General features: G+C 50.3%; 1 protein-coding gene and 1 long non-coding RNA gene across 4 annotated transcripts in view; one reads left to right on the top strand and one right to left on the bottom strand.

The window, feature by feature from the left end:
* CSK (C-terminal Src kinase) overlaps positions 1–20,768 on the top strand; it is a 70,074-nt gene that overhangs the window by 13,807 nt on the left and 35,499 nt on the right. The gene's annotated exons all lie outside the window — the stretch shown is intronic.
* LOC122462088 lies at positions 1,478–18,259 on the bottom strand. The gene is made up of 3 exons (XR_006284434.1): positions 18,140–18,259; positions 16,243–16,249; positions 1,478–1,488 (listed from the first exon to the last, which is right to left on the bottom strand). It is a non-coding gene; the product is annotated as an uncharacterized LOC122462088 (long non-coding RNA).

Here is a 20,768-nt window from a genome sequence, read left to right on the forward strand (position 1 = left end):
CAGTGCTTTTAAGCTAAATGGGATCATTTATGGGGGCTGCTTGCAGGGGAGACATTGGTGGAAAACAGAGCTGCTGCAGTCAGTCAGTCGGGTGGCTCTCTTTTCTTTGTCCGTATAGAAGCAGTTCCCTAGCATTTTTGTCAGGGGGTGATGTGCAGCTAGAGGCACCATCTTAGAGATGAGCCAGAAAAGCCACGTTCTGCCCATCAAGGCTGTCTCCACTGCAGAAAAACCTCCCAAAATCCCCAGTGCAGCAAGTCTTGCTCAGATCCTAGGTCTCCAGGCTTGGGTCCCGCCCCAGGGCTAAAAATAGCAGGGTAGATGTTCCCGCTTGGGCTCTGAATCCCAGGAAGCGGGGGCGGGTCTCAGAGGTCGAGCTCCCGTTTGAGCCGAAATGTCTACATTGCTGCAATGAGCCCCTGAGCCTGAGTCTGTAGACCTGGATTCTGAATCTCACTGCCCTGGGGTTAGAACAGAAGAACGGCCATACTGGGTCAGACCAAAGGTCCATCTAGCCCAGTAGCCTGTCTTCCGACAGTGGCCAATGCCAGGTGCTTCAGAGGGAATGAACAGAACAGGCTATCATCTAATGATCCATCCCCTGTCGTCCACACCCAGCTTCTGGCCAGCAGAGGCTAGGGACGCTCAGAGCATGGGGGTTTATTTGTTTTTGCAATGTAGACATACCCTAAGAGTTCCTATGGCACTTCTGTAAGAAAATGGGTAATTAAACTCTGCCTGCTAAAATTCCCCATTTTGTTGGACACTGTATTCCCCCCTTCTCTTGAACTGTTCACTCGGTGCTAGTGTGTCCTTATAAACAGCATCCGTAATTCCTTCTGAGGTGGCTGCATTTCACTACGGATGAGGTGATCCCAAGTGTAAAGCGCTTTGGGAGCCGGCACTGTGAGGGGCACATGTGAGGAGAGTTATGATGTGTTAAAATAGCTTGAATCGAGCAAATAATTCATAATGAGGAGCTTATTCAGTTTTGCCACCTATTCCGGTCACAGAATATCAATGAGCAGGTCATGATTTTTCTCACCGGTATTAGAAAAGATTCCAAATGTGTAATGAATTTCGTTGATTCTCTGGCTTGCTATTCGAGCTGTATAGTTCTTGATCAATCACTGGCCGCGTAATTCTTATAATCAGGCTTCTGATGTAAATGCTGGACAGAATGTGATTTTTACAGTTGCCTCCGAGCAGGTGAGCTTAAAATTCACTTTCTTCAAGGATTTGTGCTTGTAAAACTCAGTCCCAGCCATGATAACGGAAAGCAAATGCAAAGGGGAATGCAAGCACAACTGATGTAAATTAGTAGTTTAAAATAAAAAAAAAGCTGCTGAACCCTTTTGTAACACCTCTACAAACACCTCAGCCTTTAGGGGGGAGCAAGCTAGCGACACTCGTAGCCCAAGCAAAGGAGTAACTTGTGGTGTGAATAAGAAGACAGGTTTAGAGTTCTTGCGGCAACGGTGAGAGAGACTTGATCAGGCACCAGTATATTAGCTGGTATTTAGCTAGCTCTAAAAGTGACAGTCCCCACTCTGCGGTAAGGTGTTGCTGCTGTTGATCAGGGTGGGTACAAATAATTGATGATATTTAAATTTTTTTAAAGTGATTCTTGAAAAAAATGTGATTTGATTTTTTTTTTTTTAATCAGATTTTTTCAAATGTATATCTTGCTAAGTCTTTGCTTTCTTCCCATTTTATAGTCTTAAATGGCTGCAGGGGATGTTTTGTATTTGATTCTTTAATTAGTTTCCTAACCACGGGTGGGGATTTTTGATTTTACATAGGTTTTTCTTTCTACTATGAAGTTTCACACTTTACATGCTCAACTGTGCTGAAAAAGACAAGCCCAGAGCCTCATTAGCCACCTTAGTGTGAGAACTACATAAATGCAAGCACAAAATGGAGAAGCAAATAGCCCGTGCTATATTTGTAACCAAGATCATCTTCTGAGACACTGAATTTCCCCAAGCCGCGAAAGGTGAAATGCTCTGATTGCACTGTGCTCCTCCAGTAGGGTTTGCGGTCTGAAGTCAATGGGCCTCTTGTTCCTACACGCTACATAAGGTGGCATTTTCATAAGCACATAGGTAACCTAAATATGAGCATAACATCCTAACTTCAGGCTCTTGGTTTTGAAATTTCAGCCTGTGTGTATAAAAAAGTTCCCAGGAACTGTGCCAACGGAAAGTCTAAATAGCTCAATTTTGTTTTGAAAATGACAAAGATTTTATGTTGCTGTGAGAGGCTGTTAATACAAATACAGTTTTAGCCCCTAATGCTTCCAGTGTTTATACACATGCTTTATTTTAAGCACCCGCGTATTCCCTTTGAAATCAGTGGGATAATTCACATGACTAAAGGCTGAAGTGTTCAGAGGATCAGGGCCGTTACTGTCAAGATTTTGTTGGGAAGACCCAGGTTCTTTTCCCTGCTACTCCACAAACTGAGTGACTCAGATTCATAGAGATTAAGGCCAGAGGGACCATTAGATCTACTCTGACCTCTGTATAACACACAGGCCAGAGAATTCACCCCGATACCCCTGAACTGAGCCCAGTAACTTGTGTTTGGCTAAACTGTCTCTTCCAGTAAAGCATCCAGTCTGGATTTGGAGACCTCTAGAGCTGGAGAATCCACCTTCCCTGAGTAGTCTGTTGCAGTGGTTAATCATCCTCCCTTGTTAAGAAATTGGGCCTGAATCCCTTAGGATATGTCTACACTGCAAGTGAAGGTATGCTTGTAGCACAAGTGAGCATGCTCAGAGCACAAACCCACTGGGGACAAGGGGTATGTGCTATGATTTCTAGCCCAGGCTGCCACATTGTCACTACTGTTGTCACTGGTGCTAGCTAGATGAAAGCTAGCACAGATGTGCCTACTTGTGCTGCAGTCCACACCTTCACTTGCAATATAGACATACCCTCAATCTGCCCGTGCCTCAGTTTCCCACATCTGTATAATGGGGGGCAATAGCACTGGCCTGCTGACCAGGGGTGTGTGAGGATAAATACGTTAGGTTGAGAGGTGTTCACCTACTATGGTAGTGGGGGTCATGTCAGTAACATAATTATATTGCTTTTCATGGGCGGCGGGTATCATAGGCTGGGGGAGGCTATGTCTCCCCAAACAGCCAGGTGTGGCCCCGCCCACACTCCACCCCCAGGTTCCCCTCCCCCCTGCTTGGCGCGGCTCCAGTGAGTCCAGTTTCCCTGGGGGTGGCCCTGGTTCGAACTGCGCTGTCTGCCCTTCTGGCCCTCAGGGGCTGGGGGTGCTCCAGGGCTGGGGCACTAGCCTGGGGCGGGAGCCAGTGGCTGCGGTTGGGGGAGCTCTGGGCTCCGGGGCGGGGGGTGTGAAGTGGGGGGCGGGTGCAGAAGGGGGCGGGACTTCGGACGGAAGGGAAGGGGCTGATGGCTAGGCTCCCCCAGCCGACGGTCCACATGCCACCTAAGCTGCTTTTGTAAAATTCAGTTAAGATACCCTAACAGTAGTGGTGGTAAAAAAATATAAAAATAAAGCATTTATCAGTGAGTTCATTATAAATTTGCAGTAAAATAATTGCGGTGACACAGATTTTCAAACTGGTTTTACAAGGCCTTGACCTGACTCAGATCAATGATTTAAAAATAAATAAATCAAGTGAGTTAAATTTTTTCCACCCTGTTGTTTATCTGCAGTAGGTAGGGTAATGCCTGAAAGCTCCAGCTGAGGTCAGGGCCTCATTGTACAAGGTGCTGTCCAGACCTGCAGCACGTCCTTGCCCCAGTGAGCTTACGGTCTGAATAGACAAGACAGACAAAGGGTGGGAGAAAGGGAGTGGTGCAGAGAGAAAGTAAGGGTATGTCTACACTACAAAATTAGGTCGAATTTATAGAAGTCAGTTTTTTAGAAATCGTTTTTATTTAGTCGATTCTGTGTGTCCCCACACAAAATGTTCTAAGTGCATTAACTCGGCGGAGTGCTTCCACAATACCGAGGCTAGCATCGACTTCCGGAGCGTTGCACTGTGGGTAGCTATCCCACAGTTCCCGCAGTTTCCGCCGCCCATTGGAATTCTGGGTTGAGATCCCAATGCCTAATGGGGCAAAAACATTGTCACGGATGGTTCTGGGTACATGTCGTCAGGCCCTCCCTCTCTCCCTCCATAAAAGCAACGGCAGATAATCATTTCGCGCCTTTTTTCCTGAGTTTCCTGTGCAGACGCCATAGCACGGCAAGCATGGAGCCTGCTCAGCTCACTGTCACCGTACGTCTCCTCGGTGCTGGCAGACGCGGTACTGCATTGCTACACAGCAGCAACCCATTGCCTTTTGGCAGCAGATGGTGCTATAGGCCTGATAGCCATCGTCATCGTGTCCGAGGTACTCCTGGCCGCCTCGGTAAGGTCGGTCAGGAGCACCTGGGCAGACATGGGCGCAGGGACTAAAATAGGAGTGACTCGACCAGGTCATTCTCTTTAGCCCTGCCGGCAGTCCTATTACACCGTCTTCTGGCGAGCAGGCAGGAGATGAGGATGGCTAGCAGTCCTATTGCACCGTCTGCTGCCAGCCAAAGATGTAAAAGATAGATGGAGTGGATCAAAACAAGAAATACACCAGATTTGTTTTGTATTCATTTACTCCCTCCCTCCCTCCCTCTGTGAAATAAATGGCCGACAATCGTTTCGGTGAGGTCTGTCAGGGGCACCTTTAAAAGTTTAATGGTGATTCAGTCCTGCCTGAAATACCAGGGGGAGGGATAGCTCAGTGGGTTGAGCATTGGGTTGAGCATTGGCCTGCTAAACCCAGGGTTTTGAGTTCAATCCTTGAGGGGGCCATTCTGTGTGATGGTTGTTTTTGTTTCTCCTTGATGTAAAGCCATCCCCTTTGTTGATTTTAATTCCCTGTAAGCCATGTCATCAGTCGCCCCTCCCTCCGTCAGAGCAACGGTGGACAATCGTTCCGCGCCTTTTTTCTGTGCAGACGCCATACCATGGCAAGCATGGAGCCCGCTCAGATCACTTCGGCAATTAGGAGCACATTAAACACCGTGCGCATTATCCAGCAGTATATGCATCACCAGAACCTTGCAAAGCGAAATTGGGCGAGTAGGCGACATCAGCGCGGTGACGAGAGTGATGAGGACATGGACACAGATTTCTCTCAAAGCACGGGCCCTGGCAACGTGGGCATCATGGTGCTAATGGGGCAGGTTCATGCGGTGGAACGCCGATTCTGGGCCTGGGAAACCAGCACAGACTGGTGGGATCGCATAGTGTTGCAGATCTGGGACAATTCCCAGTGGCTGCGAAACTTTCGCATGCGTAAGGGCACTTTCATGGAACTTTGTGACTTGCTTTCCCCTGCCCTGAGGCCCAAGAATACCAAGATGAGAGCAGCCCTCACAGTTGAGAAGCGAGTAGCAATAGCCCTGTGGAAGCTTGCAACGCCAGACAGCTACCGGTCAGTCGGGAATCAATTTGGAGCAAATCTACTGTGGGGCGTGCTGTGATGCAAGTAGCCAACGCAGTCAAAGATCTGCTGATATCAAGGGTAGTGACCTGGGAAATGTGCAGGTCATAGTGGATGGCTTTGCTGCAGTGGGATTCCCTAACTGTGGTGGGGCCATAGACGGAACCCATATCCCTATCTTGGCACTGGAGCACCAACCCGGCGAGTACATAAACCGCAAGGGGTACTTTTCAATAGTGCTGCAAGCACTGGTGGATCACAAGGGACATTTCACCATCATCAACGTGGAATGGCCGGGAAAGGTACATGATGCTCGCATCTTCAGGAACTCTGGTCTGTTTCAAAAGCTGCAGGAAGGGACTTCATTCCCAGACCAGAAAATAACTGTTGGGGATGTTGAAATGCTTATAATTATCCTTGTGGACCCAGCCTACCCCTTAATGCCATGGCTCATGAAGCCATACACAGGCAGCCTGGGCAGTAGTCAGGAGCCGTTCAACTACAGGCTGAGCAAGTGCAGAATGGTGGTAGAATGTGCATTTGGATGTTTAAAAGCGCGCTGGCGCAGTTTACTGACTCGGTTAGACCTCAGCGAAACCAGTATTCCCACTGTTATTACTGCTTGCTGTGCGCTCCACAATATCTATGAGAGTAAGGGGGAGATGTTTATGGCGGGGTGGGAGGTTGAGGCAAATCGCCTGGCTGCTGGTTATGTGCAGCCAGACACCAGGGTGATTAGAAGAGCACAGGAGGGTGCGGTGCGCATCAGAGAAGCTTTGAAAACCAGATTCATGACTGGCTAGGCTACAGTGTGAAAGTTCTGTTTGTTTCTCCTTGATTGAACCCCCCCTCCCCCGCCGGGTTCACTCTACTTTCCTGTAAGCTAACCACCCTCCCCTCCTCCCTTCGATCACCGCTTGCAGAGGCAATAAAGTCATTGTTGCTTCACGTTCATGCATTGTTTATTAATTCATCACACAAATAAGGGGATAACTGCCAAGGTAGCCGGGGAGGGGTGGTGGTGGAGGAGGGAAGGACAAGGCCACACAGCACTTTAAAAATTTAAAACTTATTGAATGCCAGCCTTCTGTTGCTTGGGCAATCCTCTGGGGTGGAGTGGCTGGGTGGCCGGAGGCTATGGAACTTGGGGAGGAGGGCGGTTGGTTACACAGGGGCTGTAGCGGCGGTCTGTGCTCCTGCTGCCTTTCCTGCAGCTCAGCCATACACTGGAGCATATTAATTTGATCCTCCAACAGCCACAGCATTGAATCCTGTCTCCTCTCATCATGCTGCCGCCACCTTTCAGCTTCAGTCGTCTCTTCAGCCCGCCACTTACTCTCTTCAGCCCACCACCTCTCCTCCCGGTCATTTTGTGCTTTCCTGCACTCTGACATTGTCTGCCTCCACGCATTCGTCTGTGCTCTGTCAGTGTGGGAGGACAGCATGAGCTCAGAGAACATTTCATCGCGAGTGCGTTTTTTTCGCCTTCTAATCTTCGCTAGCCTCTAGGAAGGAGATGATCCTGTGATCCTTGAAACACATATAGCTGGTGGAGAAAAAAAAAGGGACAGTGGTATTTAAAAAGACACATTTTATAGAACAATGGGTACATTCTTTCACGGTAAACCTTGCTGTTAACATTACATACATAGCACATGTGCTTTCGTTACAAGGTCGCATTCTGCCTCCCACCACCCCGTGGCTAGCCCCTTCCCCCTCCCCGTGGCTAACAGCAGGGAACATTTCTGTTCAGCCACAGGCAAACAGCCCAGCAGGAATGTCCCCTTAAGAAAAGCACCCTGTTTCAACCAGGTGACCATGAATGATATCACTCTCCTGAGGATAACACAGAGAGATAAAGAACAGATGTTGTTTGAATGCCAGCAAACATACACGGCAATGCTTTGTTCTGCAATGATTCCCGACTACGTGCTACTGGTCTGGCGTGGTAAAGTGTCCTACCATGGTGGACGGAATAAGGCTGCCCTCCCCAGAAACCTTTTGCAAAGGCTTTGGGAGTACATCCAGGAGAGCTTTATGGAGAGGTCCCTGGAGGATTTCCACTCCATCCCCAGACACATTAACAGACTTTTCCAGTAGCTGTACTGGCCGCGAATGCCAGGGCAAATTAATCATTAAACACGCTTGCTTTTAAACCGTGTATTCTATTTAAAAAGGTACACTCACCAGAGGTCCCTTCTCTGCCTGGCGGGTCCGGGAGGCAGCCTTGGGTGGGTTCCGGGGGTACTGGCTCTAGGTCCAGGGTGAGAAACAGTTCCTGGCTGTCGGAAAAACTGGTTTCTCCGCTTGCTTGCTGTGAGCTATCTACAACCTCATCATCTTCCTCGTCCCCAAAACCTGCTTCCGTGTTGCCTCCATCTCCATTGAAGGAGTCAAACAACATGGTTGGGTTAGTGGTGGCTGAACCCCCTAAAATGGCATGCAGCTCATCATAGAAGTGGCATGTTTTGGGCTCTGACCCGGAGCGGCCGTTTGCCTCTCTGGTTTTCTGGTAGGCTTGCCTCAGCTCCTTAAGTTTCACGCGGCACTGCTTCGGGTCCCTGTTATGGACTCAGTCCTTCCTGCCCTGGGAGATTTTGACAAATGTTTTGGCATTTTGAAAACTGGAACGGAGTTCTGATAGCACGGATTCCTCTCCCCATACAGCGATCAGATCCCGTACCTCCCGTTCGGTCCATGCTGGAGCTCTTTTGCGATTCTGGGACTCCATCATGGTCACCTCTGCTGATGAGCTCTGCATGGTCACCTGCAGCTTGCCACACTGGCGAAACAGGAAATTGAAATTCAAAAGTTTGTGGGCCTTGTCCTGTCTACCTGGCCAGTGCATCTGAGTTGAGAGTGCTGTCCAGAGCGGTCACAATGGAGCACTCTGGGATAGCTCCCGGAGGCCGATACCGTCTAATTGCGTCCACGGTACCCCAGATTTGACCCGGGAAGACCGATTTCAGCGCTAATCCCCTTGTCGGGGGTGGAGTAAGGAAATCGATTTTAAGAGCCCTTTAAGTCGGGAAAAAAGGGCTTTGTCGTGTGGACGGGTGCAGGGTTAAATCGATTTAACACTGCTAAATTCGACCTCAACTCCTAGTGTAGACCAGGGCTAAGTGACTTGCCTAGGGATGTGACAGAGCAGGAAACAAAGCCAGATCTCCCAACACCTAGTCCAGTGCCTTAGTCACAAGATGATGTTGGTTAAGGCCACTTGCCTTGAATTTGTGCAGGTGTTTTAACTGCATTCTTTGTCCTGCCCGCACCAAATCCCTCTGTTATCTTTTAGGGTCCCGTTATTAAGAAAGCACAGATCAAGTTAATGCCCCCTGTTCACCCAAATTAGCTGAGCCCTGATCCTCTGGCAGCAGCTTCTTCCAGGGTTTCTCTTCTCCACACCCCCCCGCCCCACCCTACGCACAACAGAAGATGGCTATTGGATCATTCTGAGCCTGCTCCATCTGTAGGCCCCCCCCCCCCCCCAACCTGCATTGAGACTAGAGCAGAGAGAACTGATGGGAATCAGGACGGGCTGGGAGGAGGTCTCACTTGCTGTCAGTAATAACTTTCATTCCAGAGGATCGATCTGAAGACCCTGTACGACATCACCTGCCACTGTCATGCAGCTGTCGTTTTGCACCAACAAAAGCATGCAGCACTGGGGGTTTCTGTTGAAAACATTTTTACTTCCTCCTCCTCTTCCTCAGTAATGGGAATTTTAAGCAGGCAAAATGGATGAACTCTTCTACAAAGCGCTCTGGGATCTTAACAGTCAAAAGGAAGTGCAGATTTAAGTCTTCAGAAGATATTACCTCCCACAGCACAGCACCCCCCTAGTGTTCTGGCTTCTGTGCTTATTCAGAAAGCAGGACCCTATCTACAAATCATCAGTAGCACTTCCAGCAGCATTTTGGTCTCTGATCCTGCTTAGCTCACAGCTTGGGCAGAAGGGCTGCAGGGTTGCTAGTCTCAATTTTAATCAAGCTGGTAATCCAACTACTCTGCCCTCTGTGTCCATTCCACCCCCCCCCCCCCCCATCCTGCATAGGTTATCCTTTTCCTAGCAGTAGCTATAAACAGCTGCTGCTTTGTGGATCACAGTGAGTGGGATGAGAAGAGAGTCTGCTTTGGGGGGAAGGGATGTCAGAAAATAGCGGAGTAAATTAGATTAGATCCAAAAGTTGAAAGCACTCAGAATCTCGGGGGATCTGGGCAGATTGTGTTACTTCCAGCTATCCTAGCTGTTTTCAGTGCACTCATCTGCTACAGCCTTCAAAGCGGCAGGAGTGGGGCAAGGAAGGGAAATACAGTCCCTTGGCATATCCTACAAAGGGTCTGTCTACACTGCAATTAAACCTGTGACTGGCGTGTGACGACTGACTCAGGCTACTGGGGCTTGGGCTAAGGGCTGTTTAATTGCAGTGCAGAAGTTCAGGCTCGGATGGGAAGGTCCCAGAGCTTGGGCTGCAGACTGAGCTGAAATGGCTACACTGCAATTAAACAGCCCCTTAGCCCGAGCCCCTTAGCCAGAGTCAGCTGGCCCGGGCCAGCCGTGGATGTCTAATTGCAATGTAGACATACCCTAAGACAGTGGCTCTCAAAGTTTGGGTCGCAACCCAGTACTGGGTCGCGGAATGGAAGGCACTGGGTTGCCTTGCTCAGCACTCAGGGATCCTGGCAGCTGGCCAGTAAAAACTAGTAGTAAAACTAGTAATCCCTACCCGGAAGCAGCCAACAGCAGGTCTGGCTTGTAGGCACTGCCCCCACCCTGAGCACCAGCTCCACACTCCCATTGGCCGGTTCCCAGCCAATGGGAGCTGGGGTGGGGGTGGTGCCTGCGGGCAAGAGCTGTGCGGAGCCACTTGCGCACCTCCGCCTAGGAGCCGCACCTCCTGGCTGCTTCCGGGGCACAGCGTGGTCCGTGGTGCCAGGACAGGTGGGAAGCCTGCCTTAGCACCCCCGCTGTGCTGCTGACTGGGAGCCGCCGGAGGTAAGCCCACGCCCCAACCCCATGCCCTTATCCCATCCCCCAGCCCTGAGCTCCCCCAAACCCAGAGCCCCTTCCTGCACCCCGACCCCCTCATCCCTGGCCCCAGCGCAGAGCCCGCTCCCCCAGCGCAGAGCCCGCTCCCCCAGCACAGAGCCCTGACCCCCCTCCCACAGCCCAGTCCTCAGCCCCCCCCGAAACCTAGAGCCCGCTCCTGCACCCCAAACCACTCATCCCCAGCCCAGAGCCCTGAACCCCTCCCACACCCCTGACCTAGCCCAGAACCCCCTCCCACACCCTGAACCACTCATTCCTGGCCCCACCTTGCAGCCCTCACCCCTGTACCCCAACTCTCTTCCCCAGCCCTGAGCACCCTCCCTTACCCTGAACCCCTCATCCCCAGCTCCGTTGGGTCATGGGCATCAACAATTTTCTTCAGCTGGGTCGCCAGAAAAAAGTTTAAAAACCACTGCCATGAAAGGTTAGTGATGTTTGCGTGCCTAGGTCTAAACCTGAATGTGGAGTGGGTATAGCAAAGTTTTGGCAATAGTTAAGCTTTTAGATTTGTATTCTGCTTCCCTGTTTTTGATGTGAGTCACAGTGAGGGTTTGTGCGCCTTTCTAAGGAGCAGAGTGCTTTGAAAGCTGCAGTGATGGGTGAGACACAATCCCACAGCATCGGGTTCCTGCAGTTATCACAGGGTTTTTTCTGCTTGTCCTTTCAGTTGCAACAAAATACAAGGAAATTAAATGCCCAAAGCATAGTCTGTGATGAATTACGCTTCCACACTTGAGCACCTGTACAAAAGTGAACGTTCTTGTAGCCATGTGTGCTCTGTGAATGTTAGATTACTAGATTCTCAGAGGTGCTCGAGCCTGGCCAGACTGTGCTCCCGTTGAAGTCTGTGGTAAACCCCCCGTTAACCCACAGTGCCAAGCGCTTTTGAAACTCTCATCTTAAGGGTATTGCTTTAATGGGTGCAGAGGTCGAGATTGTCCCCACTGTGACCAGTGATTTTGAGAGCCTGATTTTCATAGATTTATAATTTCATAGATTACTAGGCCAGAAGGGACCATTAGATCATCTCATCTGGCCTAAAACATGCTATCGAATTTCACCCCCTATTGAGCCTAATACCTTGTGTTTGGCTGAAGCCTATCTGGTGGAAAGGCATTCAGTCTTGATCTGAAGGCATCAAGAGAGAAAGAATCCACCACTTTCCTTGGGAGTCAGTTCCGCTGGTTAATCACTCTCCCTTTCCAAACTCTGTGCCTGGTTTCTAATTTGAACTTCAGACCACAGCTGCTCAGTGCTTCCTGAAAATCGGGCCTCTTCGAGGTGTCCGAAGCGGTGCACCCAAAAATTGCTGATTGCTTTTGAAAAGCCCAAGCCAGGATTTTCACTCTGATGTTAAAACAGGGATACCTCCCCGCCTGCAGCCAAAAAAATAAGAGAAGGTTTTTGTCAAATACCCAACATCTCCAATCTTTTTGCTGTGTGGACAAATTGTTGTTTTTTGGTTTTGTTTTTTTGTGGTGGGGCTGGTGGCTTGGTGGTTTGGCTAGCCTTTTATTTTGTGTTTGAGGAGACTCCGACTCACTCGTGACCTGATTCTATTCCAGAGAGGGAGAGGAATTATTTAAACTCAGTACCAATGTGGACACAAGAACAAATGGATATAAACTGGCCACTAGGAAATTTAGATTAGAAATTAGACGAAGGTTTCTAACCATCAGAGGAGTGAAGTTTTGGAATAGCCTTCCGAGGGAAGTAGTGGGGGCAAAAGATCTATCTTGCTTTAAGATTAAACTCGATAAGTTTATGGAGGAGATGGTATGATGGGATAACATGGCTTTGGTAATTAAATATTCATGGTAAATAGGCCCAATGGCCTGTGATGGGTTTTAGATGGGGCAAGATCCAAGTTACCCGGGAAAGAATTTTCTGTAGTATCTGGCTGATGAATCTTGCCCATATGCTCAGGGTTTAGCTGATCGCCATATTTGGGGTCGGGAAGGAATTTTCCTCCAGGGCAGATTGGAAGGCCCTGGAGGTTTTTCGCCTTCCTCTGTAGCATGGGGCACGGATCACTTGCTGGAGGATTCTCTGCTTCTTGAGGTCTTTAAACTACAATTTGAGGACTTCAATAGCACAGATATAGGTGTGAGGTTTTTTTGTGGGAGTGGTGGGTGAAATTCTGTGGCCTGCGTTGTGCAGGAGGTCAGACTAGATGATCATAATGGTCCCTTCTGACCTAAATATCTATGAATCTATGAATCTATTCTGTGTAAGTTCTTGAGCTTGGGCTCTGATCCCGGGGTGGGGGTGAGCCCAGTGCCTAGCTGACAGCTGGGAGGGATAGCTGTGAGCCCAGCCCCAGCTCCATTTCCCCATCAGGTAGCCTACCAGTAGTGAAATTAACATTCCTGTGAGTTTCACAGCTCCAGCTGTGAGCCCCACCTGCTGCTCTGAGCCAGAGGCAGCTGTGAAACTGACAAGAATGACAGCCAACAGCCATGTAAGCAACACAGACTCTACACAACCACACATCGCCCTTACTACACCGACATAAGTGCAGGCGGAGTTGTTATGTCAGCGTAGCAGGCCATTGACTTTGGCAGAAGCAGCATTCTGGTGTAGACGCTGACATAATTATCCGATGAAGTGAGCTGTAGCTCACGAAAGCTTATGCTCAAATAAATTGGTTAGTCTCTAAGGTGCCACAAGTCCTCCTTTTCTTTTGACGTAATTAAGTCAATGTAAGATGCCTTACATCAGCCTAACCCCGTAGTGTAGACCAAGCCATAGTAATGCTCCTGTAATCACCTTCACCAGGAGATCATCTGGGGGAATTCATGTCTTCAGAGGGGGCTGAGTGACAGATTTGGAATCTTTTAAAGAAACCAACTTTTAAAAAAATTAACAGCTTTTTTTAACTCATAAAAATGAGCCATAATTAGCCTAAAATCCGGGGGAAACCCTTGCAAACAGGACACCCTGAATATATTTAGTACTTGCAGCGTGGGTGAGGTTAGTGCTGTTATGGGAGACTTAACTTTTCATTTCCTGATGCCTGTGTGGTCAGATTTGTAAACTCAACGTAGATGTTTGCATTCAAAGAGCCATTCTGCTCTGTGCAAAAGGCACCATGGGCTTCCGCAATGATCGTGCCTACGTGATTTTAGATTAAGCTTGCTCAGTTTGAGGTCTCAGGTTGAGTTTGCAGGGCTTGCAGTTAGACAAACTTTTTTTTTTTAACTTGCAAATTCAAGTTGTGATCTTTATAGCTTGTGCACTGTCTCTAGTTAGAAAGATGCTGCAGACAGAAGCTTGTCGACAGTCCAGCTTGCTGTTAAAAATTACTCTGGGCACAGCAGTAACTGGATGTAACCTTGAATACGGACAAGGAGCAGACCTGTTCAGTAAAGATGCTGGTTTTACACCATCACCTTGCTGTCCATGAGCACAGTTTAAAAGTCATGGGACTGGACCGTTTAATAGTGACAGTTCTTGGCCTGCTCCATGCCATGATCTCAGATACTGCAGATGCAAGGGCTTATGGGAGCTGAATGAGAGCAGTAGAGAAGATGCTATGCAATCAAACACTGCGCAGCTATTCTGAAAACCTGCCGAGGAGCCTGGTGGTTGGAATGTCCTGGATATGGGGAGGGGAGAAATTCCAAATGTTTTGCATTTTTTTTTTCCTGCTTCTGACAGAATGAATCTTTCTGTAAATGCCACCCAAATGTTTGTGGATCTGTTAGCCGAGGAGCTGGTCTCCCCTAAAGCTGGCTGTTGTAACCGTTGCTTGGTGAGATGGCCGTGTAGAAGACTGTCTCCAAACATGAGCAGCAAAAGACGTGCATGCTCTGTGTTCTTCTTTCCTCACTCACTGCAGGGCCTTATCCTGCAAGGTGCTGAGTGCCCAACCCCTGCAGGAGTCGAGGGCATACAGCTCCTACTACGGGTGTTAATGCCCACACCTGATGGGGGAGCATTTAAATGGCAACATTATTTAAGCACTGGTAATGGAAAGAACAAAACCTCAGAGATTGTAAACTCTTTGGCGTAGGGACTTTTTGTTCTGTATTTGGACAGTGCCTAGCGCCATGCGATCCCGATCCATGGCTGGGGCTGGTAGGTGCTGCTGCAGTGCAAATAATAAGAGGGAAGTCGAACTGTGTGATCCTCTTGCTGCGGGCAGGCCCCAGGGGTAGTTCTAGGGACCCTGTGGGGTAATGCCTGATGTCTGCAGTGATTAAAACTGGAGAATCTCCCCCCCCTTCCCCCTCCGGGGGCCAGAATGGCAGTGACGGGGGGATTTTTGCCTTTTTCTGCAGCATGTGGGTGCTAGTCACTTGCCAGAATTATCTGAGTGTCTCTCACATAATCATTGCCATTGCGGGGACTGGTGTACCCGGATCCCTCCTACTCTCTGCCTGTGGTACATAATAGTCTAGTCCAGGGGTCAGCAACCTTTCAGAAGTGGTGTGCCGAGTCTTCATTTATTCACTTTAATTCAAGGTTTTGCGTGCCAGTAATACATTTTAACGTTTTTTAGAAGGTCTCTCGCTATAAGTCTCTATATTATATAACTAAACTATTGTCGTATGTAAAGTAAACAAGGTTTTCAAAATGTTTAAGAAGCTTAATTTAATTAAAATGCTGATCTTAGGCCGCCAGCCCGCTGCCAGCCTGGGGTTCCGTTCACCTAGGCCGGCAGCAGGCTGAGCGGGGCCGGCAGCCGAGACCCCAGACCTGCAGTGCGCTGAGCATCTCAGCCCACTGCCACTCAGCCCGCTGCCGGTCTGGGGTTCCATCCGCTGGCTCCTGCCAGCCAGGGTCCTGGCTGCCGGCCTCGCTTAGCCCGCTGCCGGTCTGGGATCCCGGCCCTGCCCACACAGAGTGGGTACCTACCTTTTCCCTGGTTCTAGCCCATTCTCTTCCTCTCTCTCTCTTTGCACTGAGCTGAGGGTGGGAGTGCACTGAGCACAGGGCTGGGGGTGAAGGAGCAGGCTGGGGGTTGGGGTGCAGGGTCTGGCCAGGAGCTAGAATGAGGGAGGGGGGCTCAGGGTTGGGGCAGGAGGTTTGGGTGCGGAGTGCTTACCTGGGCAGCTCCCATTTGGTGCGAGGGGTGCAGGTGGGAATGTGGGGTGTGTGTGCAGGAGCTCCCGTTTGGTGCTCAGGGTGGGGGTGGGAATGTGGGGGGTGCAGGAGTCAGGGCATGGGGTGTGGGGGGCTGGGTATGTGTGGGGGGTGCAGGAGTCAGGGCAGAGGGCTGGGGGCATGTGAGGGGGTGCAGGAGTCAGGGCATGGGATGTGTGGGGGCTGGGTATGTGTGGGGGGTGCTGGAGTCAGGGCTGGGGTTGTGGGGGGTGCAGGGATCAGGGCACAGGGCTGGAGGTCTGTGAGGAGGGTGCAGGGGTCAGGGCACAGGGCTGGGGGTGTGTGAAGGGGGGTGTAGGGGTCAGGGCAGAGGCCTGGGAGTGTGTGTGGAGGGTGCAGGGGTCAGGGCTGGGGCGTGTAGGGGTCAGGGCAGAGGACTGGGGGTGTGGGCTAGGGTCATGGGGGTGCTCCCAGCCCCCTGCCCAGAGTGGCTCACGGCAGGGGGCTGGAGGGGATATGCCCTGGTTCCACCCCGCTTCTCCGCCTCCACCCTGGAGCAGCGAGTGTGCTGCGGCTCAGCGGCAGGGAGGGAGAGGAGGAGGGGCAGGAACCCAGCATGCTGGGGGAAGAGGCGGGGGAGGGGGAGCTTGCCTGCCCTGCAGCAGCAGCCGGCAGGACCAAGCTTCTTCACACTGCCCCCACAGTGAGGGGGGCGGAGAAGAGCGGGCCGGGGAGGGCAGGATTTTTAATGGCACGCTGCTGCCTGCCGGGGTCCCGGCCGCTGGCCCCGCTCAGCCGACTGCCAGCCTGGGTTTGGCAGCGGGCTGAGCGGGGCCGGTGGCTGGGACCCGGCAGGCAGCAGCGTGCCATTAAAAATCGGCTCGCGTGCCGTCTTTGGCACGTGTGCCATAGGTTGCTGACCCCTGGTCTAGTCTCCTGTTGGTCTAGTTTCCGTTGTTGGGTTTTGTGTGCAGGTGCTGGGTCTGGCGTTGGTGGCCTGTGATAGACAGGTGAGATAGAATCGTCTGCTGTTCCCTTCTGTCCTTAGACTCTGACTCTAAGGCCTTGTCTACACTTGAGTTCTGCACGTATAACTATACGGGGCAAACCTTCCCAGTGTAGACGCAGGCCAGGTCTGCCCTGCAGCCTGTGCCAGTATGGCCCCTGGGATAGACGCAGCATATGCCGCGGGAGTTTCTAACCCCACCTCTCCAAATGACATTAACTATGCCACAAACGCTCTTCTGTTGGCGTAGCTGCGTCTGCACTGGGGGTTTTGCCAGCATCGCTTTGTTGACTCAGGGGTGTGGTGGTGGTGGTGTTTTTATAAATTGGTGATAAGTTTTAAACATTGCAGTGGTACCAGCATATCGGTGCTTTTGCTAGTGTAGCTTTTACCAGTTTGGTGAGTGACATAAACTAGATCAGCAAAAGTGCTTTGATCCCAGTATAACTGTCTCTACAGTGGGGCTTTTACTGGCATTGCTCTGTTGGCAAAACCCCACACCCTTTACTGACATTGCTGTTGTCGTGAAACATTTTAAGTTGAGGCCTTGTCTGTAATACAGCAGCACAGCTCCTCCATCGACGGAAGGGTTTCTCCATCAATGCAGTTAATCCAGCTATTGAAGAAGTGATAGCTCGGTCAACGGAAAAATCCCTCCATCAACCTAGCTGCGTCTACAGACACGGGGGTTAAGTCGACGTAACTAGGTTGCACAGGGCTTTAAATTTTTCACAGCCCTGAGCGATGTAGCTAGATCAACCTAAGTTTTAGGTGTAGACCAGACCATAGACAAGCCCTTAGTGTTTGCACTGGTGATAATGTGGTGGTTTTTGCATTCATGCTGCTGCCTGGGTGGGGACGCTAGACTGGTCAATTTTCCTTCCTGCATCTCATCGTGTTGTAATGTTTGGGTTGCTATAGCTGCAGGGATACACTAAAATAGAGAAACTCCAGTGACTTATATTTAGATTTTCTGTGGGTTATTTTTTTTTAACTCCTTAAATAGCATTTTTTGGAGAACAGCTGGTTGCAATCTGCATATTTCCAAAGTAGTGTGTAGATCTGAGTCTACTGCAGTTTTGGGGCAGTTAATTTCCTTTACACCCATGTTTGAAGTATAGAGGCAAGTAAGACCTGCCTTTAGTTGCACCAGTTTAATTAAAGGCAAGGTTTTAAACCAGTTAATTTTAAACCAGTGCAAGACCTTTGGGGACACTCTGATTTAAACCTGGCATATATCGATTTAGGTTAAATGGATTCCTTATTGATTTAACTCGGCACAAGTCCAGTTAAAGTTAAGTGTTTACAATAGAGTTTGGGGGCTGGTTTAACTAAAATCTGGTTTTAAACTAACTGAAAGTTAAACAGGTGGAAGACGTAGACGAAACTTCAGGAAAATGATTGACGTTAGGAGTACGAGATGAGTTCAGCTATCGTTAATGTAAACGGCACCAGTGAGCCGGAAGGGCTGAAATTCACTTCTGTCTGATTCCACAGATTTCCACACCCTGTTGCTCTCTCCCAGAATAGTAGGTCTGTGTGGCTCGAAAGCTTGTCACGTCCACCCACAGAAGTTGGCCCAATAAAAGATACTGCCTCCCCCACTTTGTCTCTCTAGTATCTTGGGACCAATATGGCTGTGTACAAAGATAGTAACTGGCAATCATTTATATTACTAACTGGCTGGTAGTACCCTAATGGCAGGACGCTCTGAGTGTCACATTCACTGCTCTTCTGTCACTGCTTGCTTTCAATACATAGGAAAAGGTAGACCATTTGTGCTCCCTGTTTATCTACAGCTGTCACTCAGTTAGCACCCTGTTAAGTTACCAAGCCTGCAGTGACTTCCTCAAACCACTGCACTCTGCAGCCTTCAACCTACTCCAGAGCACAGTGCTGAAAAGAGGCCGTCTGCATTTCTCAAGGTACAGGTGCATCTCCATGATCACACACACAGGTGTCAGGGAGAGGGGTTTTCACTTGCCCCTAGAGGGGCACAGCCCTTCAGATCACTGCCACAGCTCTTCCAAGATGCTCCAGCTAATTCCTCCGTCACGCAGTCTAGCTACACCTAACGTAGCCGTCGCAGCTGCAGTGCATGCAAATAATTCCCAGTGGCACTGCCAGCTCCAGTGGGGCAGAGGTAAGGTTGTGTGGGCGTGTACTGTAACTCTTCATTTCCTTGTTTTCTGAAGTTTGAGCTGGATGCTGTGATAGGGCAACTTTACCCCTTTGTTAACAAAGGGCTTTTAGTCCGTGAATTCGAGCTGAAAAATCCTGTCCACAGGCTGCAAAGAAAAGCAATATTTCCCATTTATACAGTGCCAGTGGCCAGAGGTGATGCATGGGGAGGGGGGCATGCAGGGTCACGTGTTCTCCCCCCCCACACACCAATTTGCTGCTTGGCTTGGACTGAGCATGCTCACACAGATTGAGCATGCTCCGTAACACTGCTGAAGCCGGCTGCCCTCTCTCTGCCCCCCACCTCCCCATTGGCAGGCACAGATTGTCTCTGACAGTGGCTGTCATTTTTTGTGGGCGGGGAGAGAGATTTAAATACACACTAAAAACAACCTCTTCTTAGTCTCTGTCTTCTCCCACTTGCTGAAGTGCAGAGGGAATTTCCTCTAGACTCATTAAGTGACAGAGATTCCTGCCAAACTCGCAGCCTCCGGGTTCTTCAAGTCTTAGGGCTTGTCTGCATTAGGAAAAATGGTGGATTTTTTAACATGTGTTCGCTAGCAGTGTAGACAGGACGATCTGTATTTTAGCACTTGTTAGCAGTTAGCGGCCAGTGCTAGAGGGGAGCCTAAGGTTTTCCTTGACTAGCTAATGTGTTAAAACTACAACTTGCCCATCTATGGTGAGGTTTTAACGCAGGTTAACTAATGCACCTTTTTGTGTAAACATGGCCTCGGGGTTTATACATTATATTGACAAGCGTAGGCCATGCACCTGTGCACAGATCCCCGAGGTGAGCCTCTGCAGAGCCCCACTGAATTCACTGGAGCTCTGCCCAGGTGCGAGGCCTGGACCTGGTTGTAGGATGGGGGGCCTTAGCTTGCAAATTCTTTGAAGTAAGGGTATTTCTTCCTGTATGTCTGTACAGCACCGAGCGCAATGGGTCTCCTGATCTGGCTGAGGTATGGCCCCTCCCAGGCGGTGTCTGGTTTCCCAGGCACTCGTTGCTCAATGAAGCATTTTTATGTTCTCTTTCTATCTAGTATGAGATCTTCCTTTCTCCCCATCCTGTCCCCACCCACGCAGATCAGTCTGGAAAGGGACCGAGACCTGCTCCGTCATCCTTGGGCGTTTCCCACTGTCCCATCCTTTGCCTGGCTGTAGCGTAACTGCCCAGCCAGCAGCCAGCGGGAGGGGCAAATGGCTCCTTTGTCTATCGGCTGCTGCACCTAGCAGCTGGTGGCTCCAGCGAGTCCCCAGAGCTGCCTGCTTGCCTTCCAGCTGCAGCAGATGCCTCGCAATGACCCCAGCCTCAGGAGGAGGTTAGCGGTGGGTTAATGGTCCTGTTGGTCTCTCTGTGCTGATATTGGCCCATACCGAGAGACTGGACAGGAAGGAGGGTAGACGCAAAGCCTTACGAGCAATGCTTGGGAAATCTCCCAGAGGATTAGCAGCAGCTGTACTGTGCCCGCATGGGGAAAGGGGGCTGAAATCCTCATGACTTTCCTATAGAGAAGAGACATCAGATCAGCCAGACCATGTCTCCGGGCCAGTGTGGGATCGTCCCCCTCCGGGTATGTTCTGGGCTTGAAGTCCCAAGCAACGGGGCTTCCACATCACAGCAGCTAGCAAGTCGTCCCCGCCCCAAGAGTCAACAAATTCCATCCCATTGCACCTAAGTAACACGCCAACGTAGCCCACTAAATGATTCCCCCCCGCACACACACACACTTAGCTGCAGCATGCAGCTAAGACGTTCAGCTCTTTTAATCTTCTCTGATAAATCCCCCCCAGTCCCCATCGCGTCCCTTGCCATTCTCCCTCCAGGAAGCAGTCGGGTTCCCTGCTGTGCTCTTTCCTTGCTTTGGGGCACGTGTTCCATGGGCCTTTTGGCGCAGGAGCCCTTTGGCCCCTCGTGGCTCGTGTCACGGGCTCTCCAGATCCATGAGACTCCAGCTGGAGGTGCCTGTGAACGGCGCATTCTCTGCCTGCCTCTCCCTGGCTAGTTAAGCGCAAT

This window comes from Chelonia mydas, chromosome 10, assembly GCF_015237465.2.
Source record: "Chelonia mydas isolate rCheMyd1 chromosome 10, rCheMyd1.pri.v2, whole genome shotgun sequence".
NCBI lineage: Eukaryota > Metazoa > Chordata > Testudines > Cheloniidae > Chelonia > Chelonia mydas.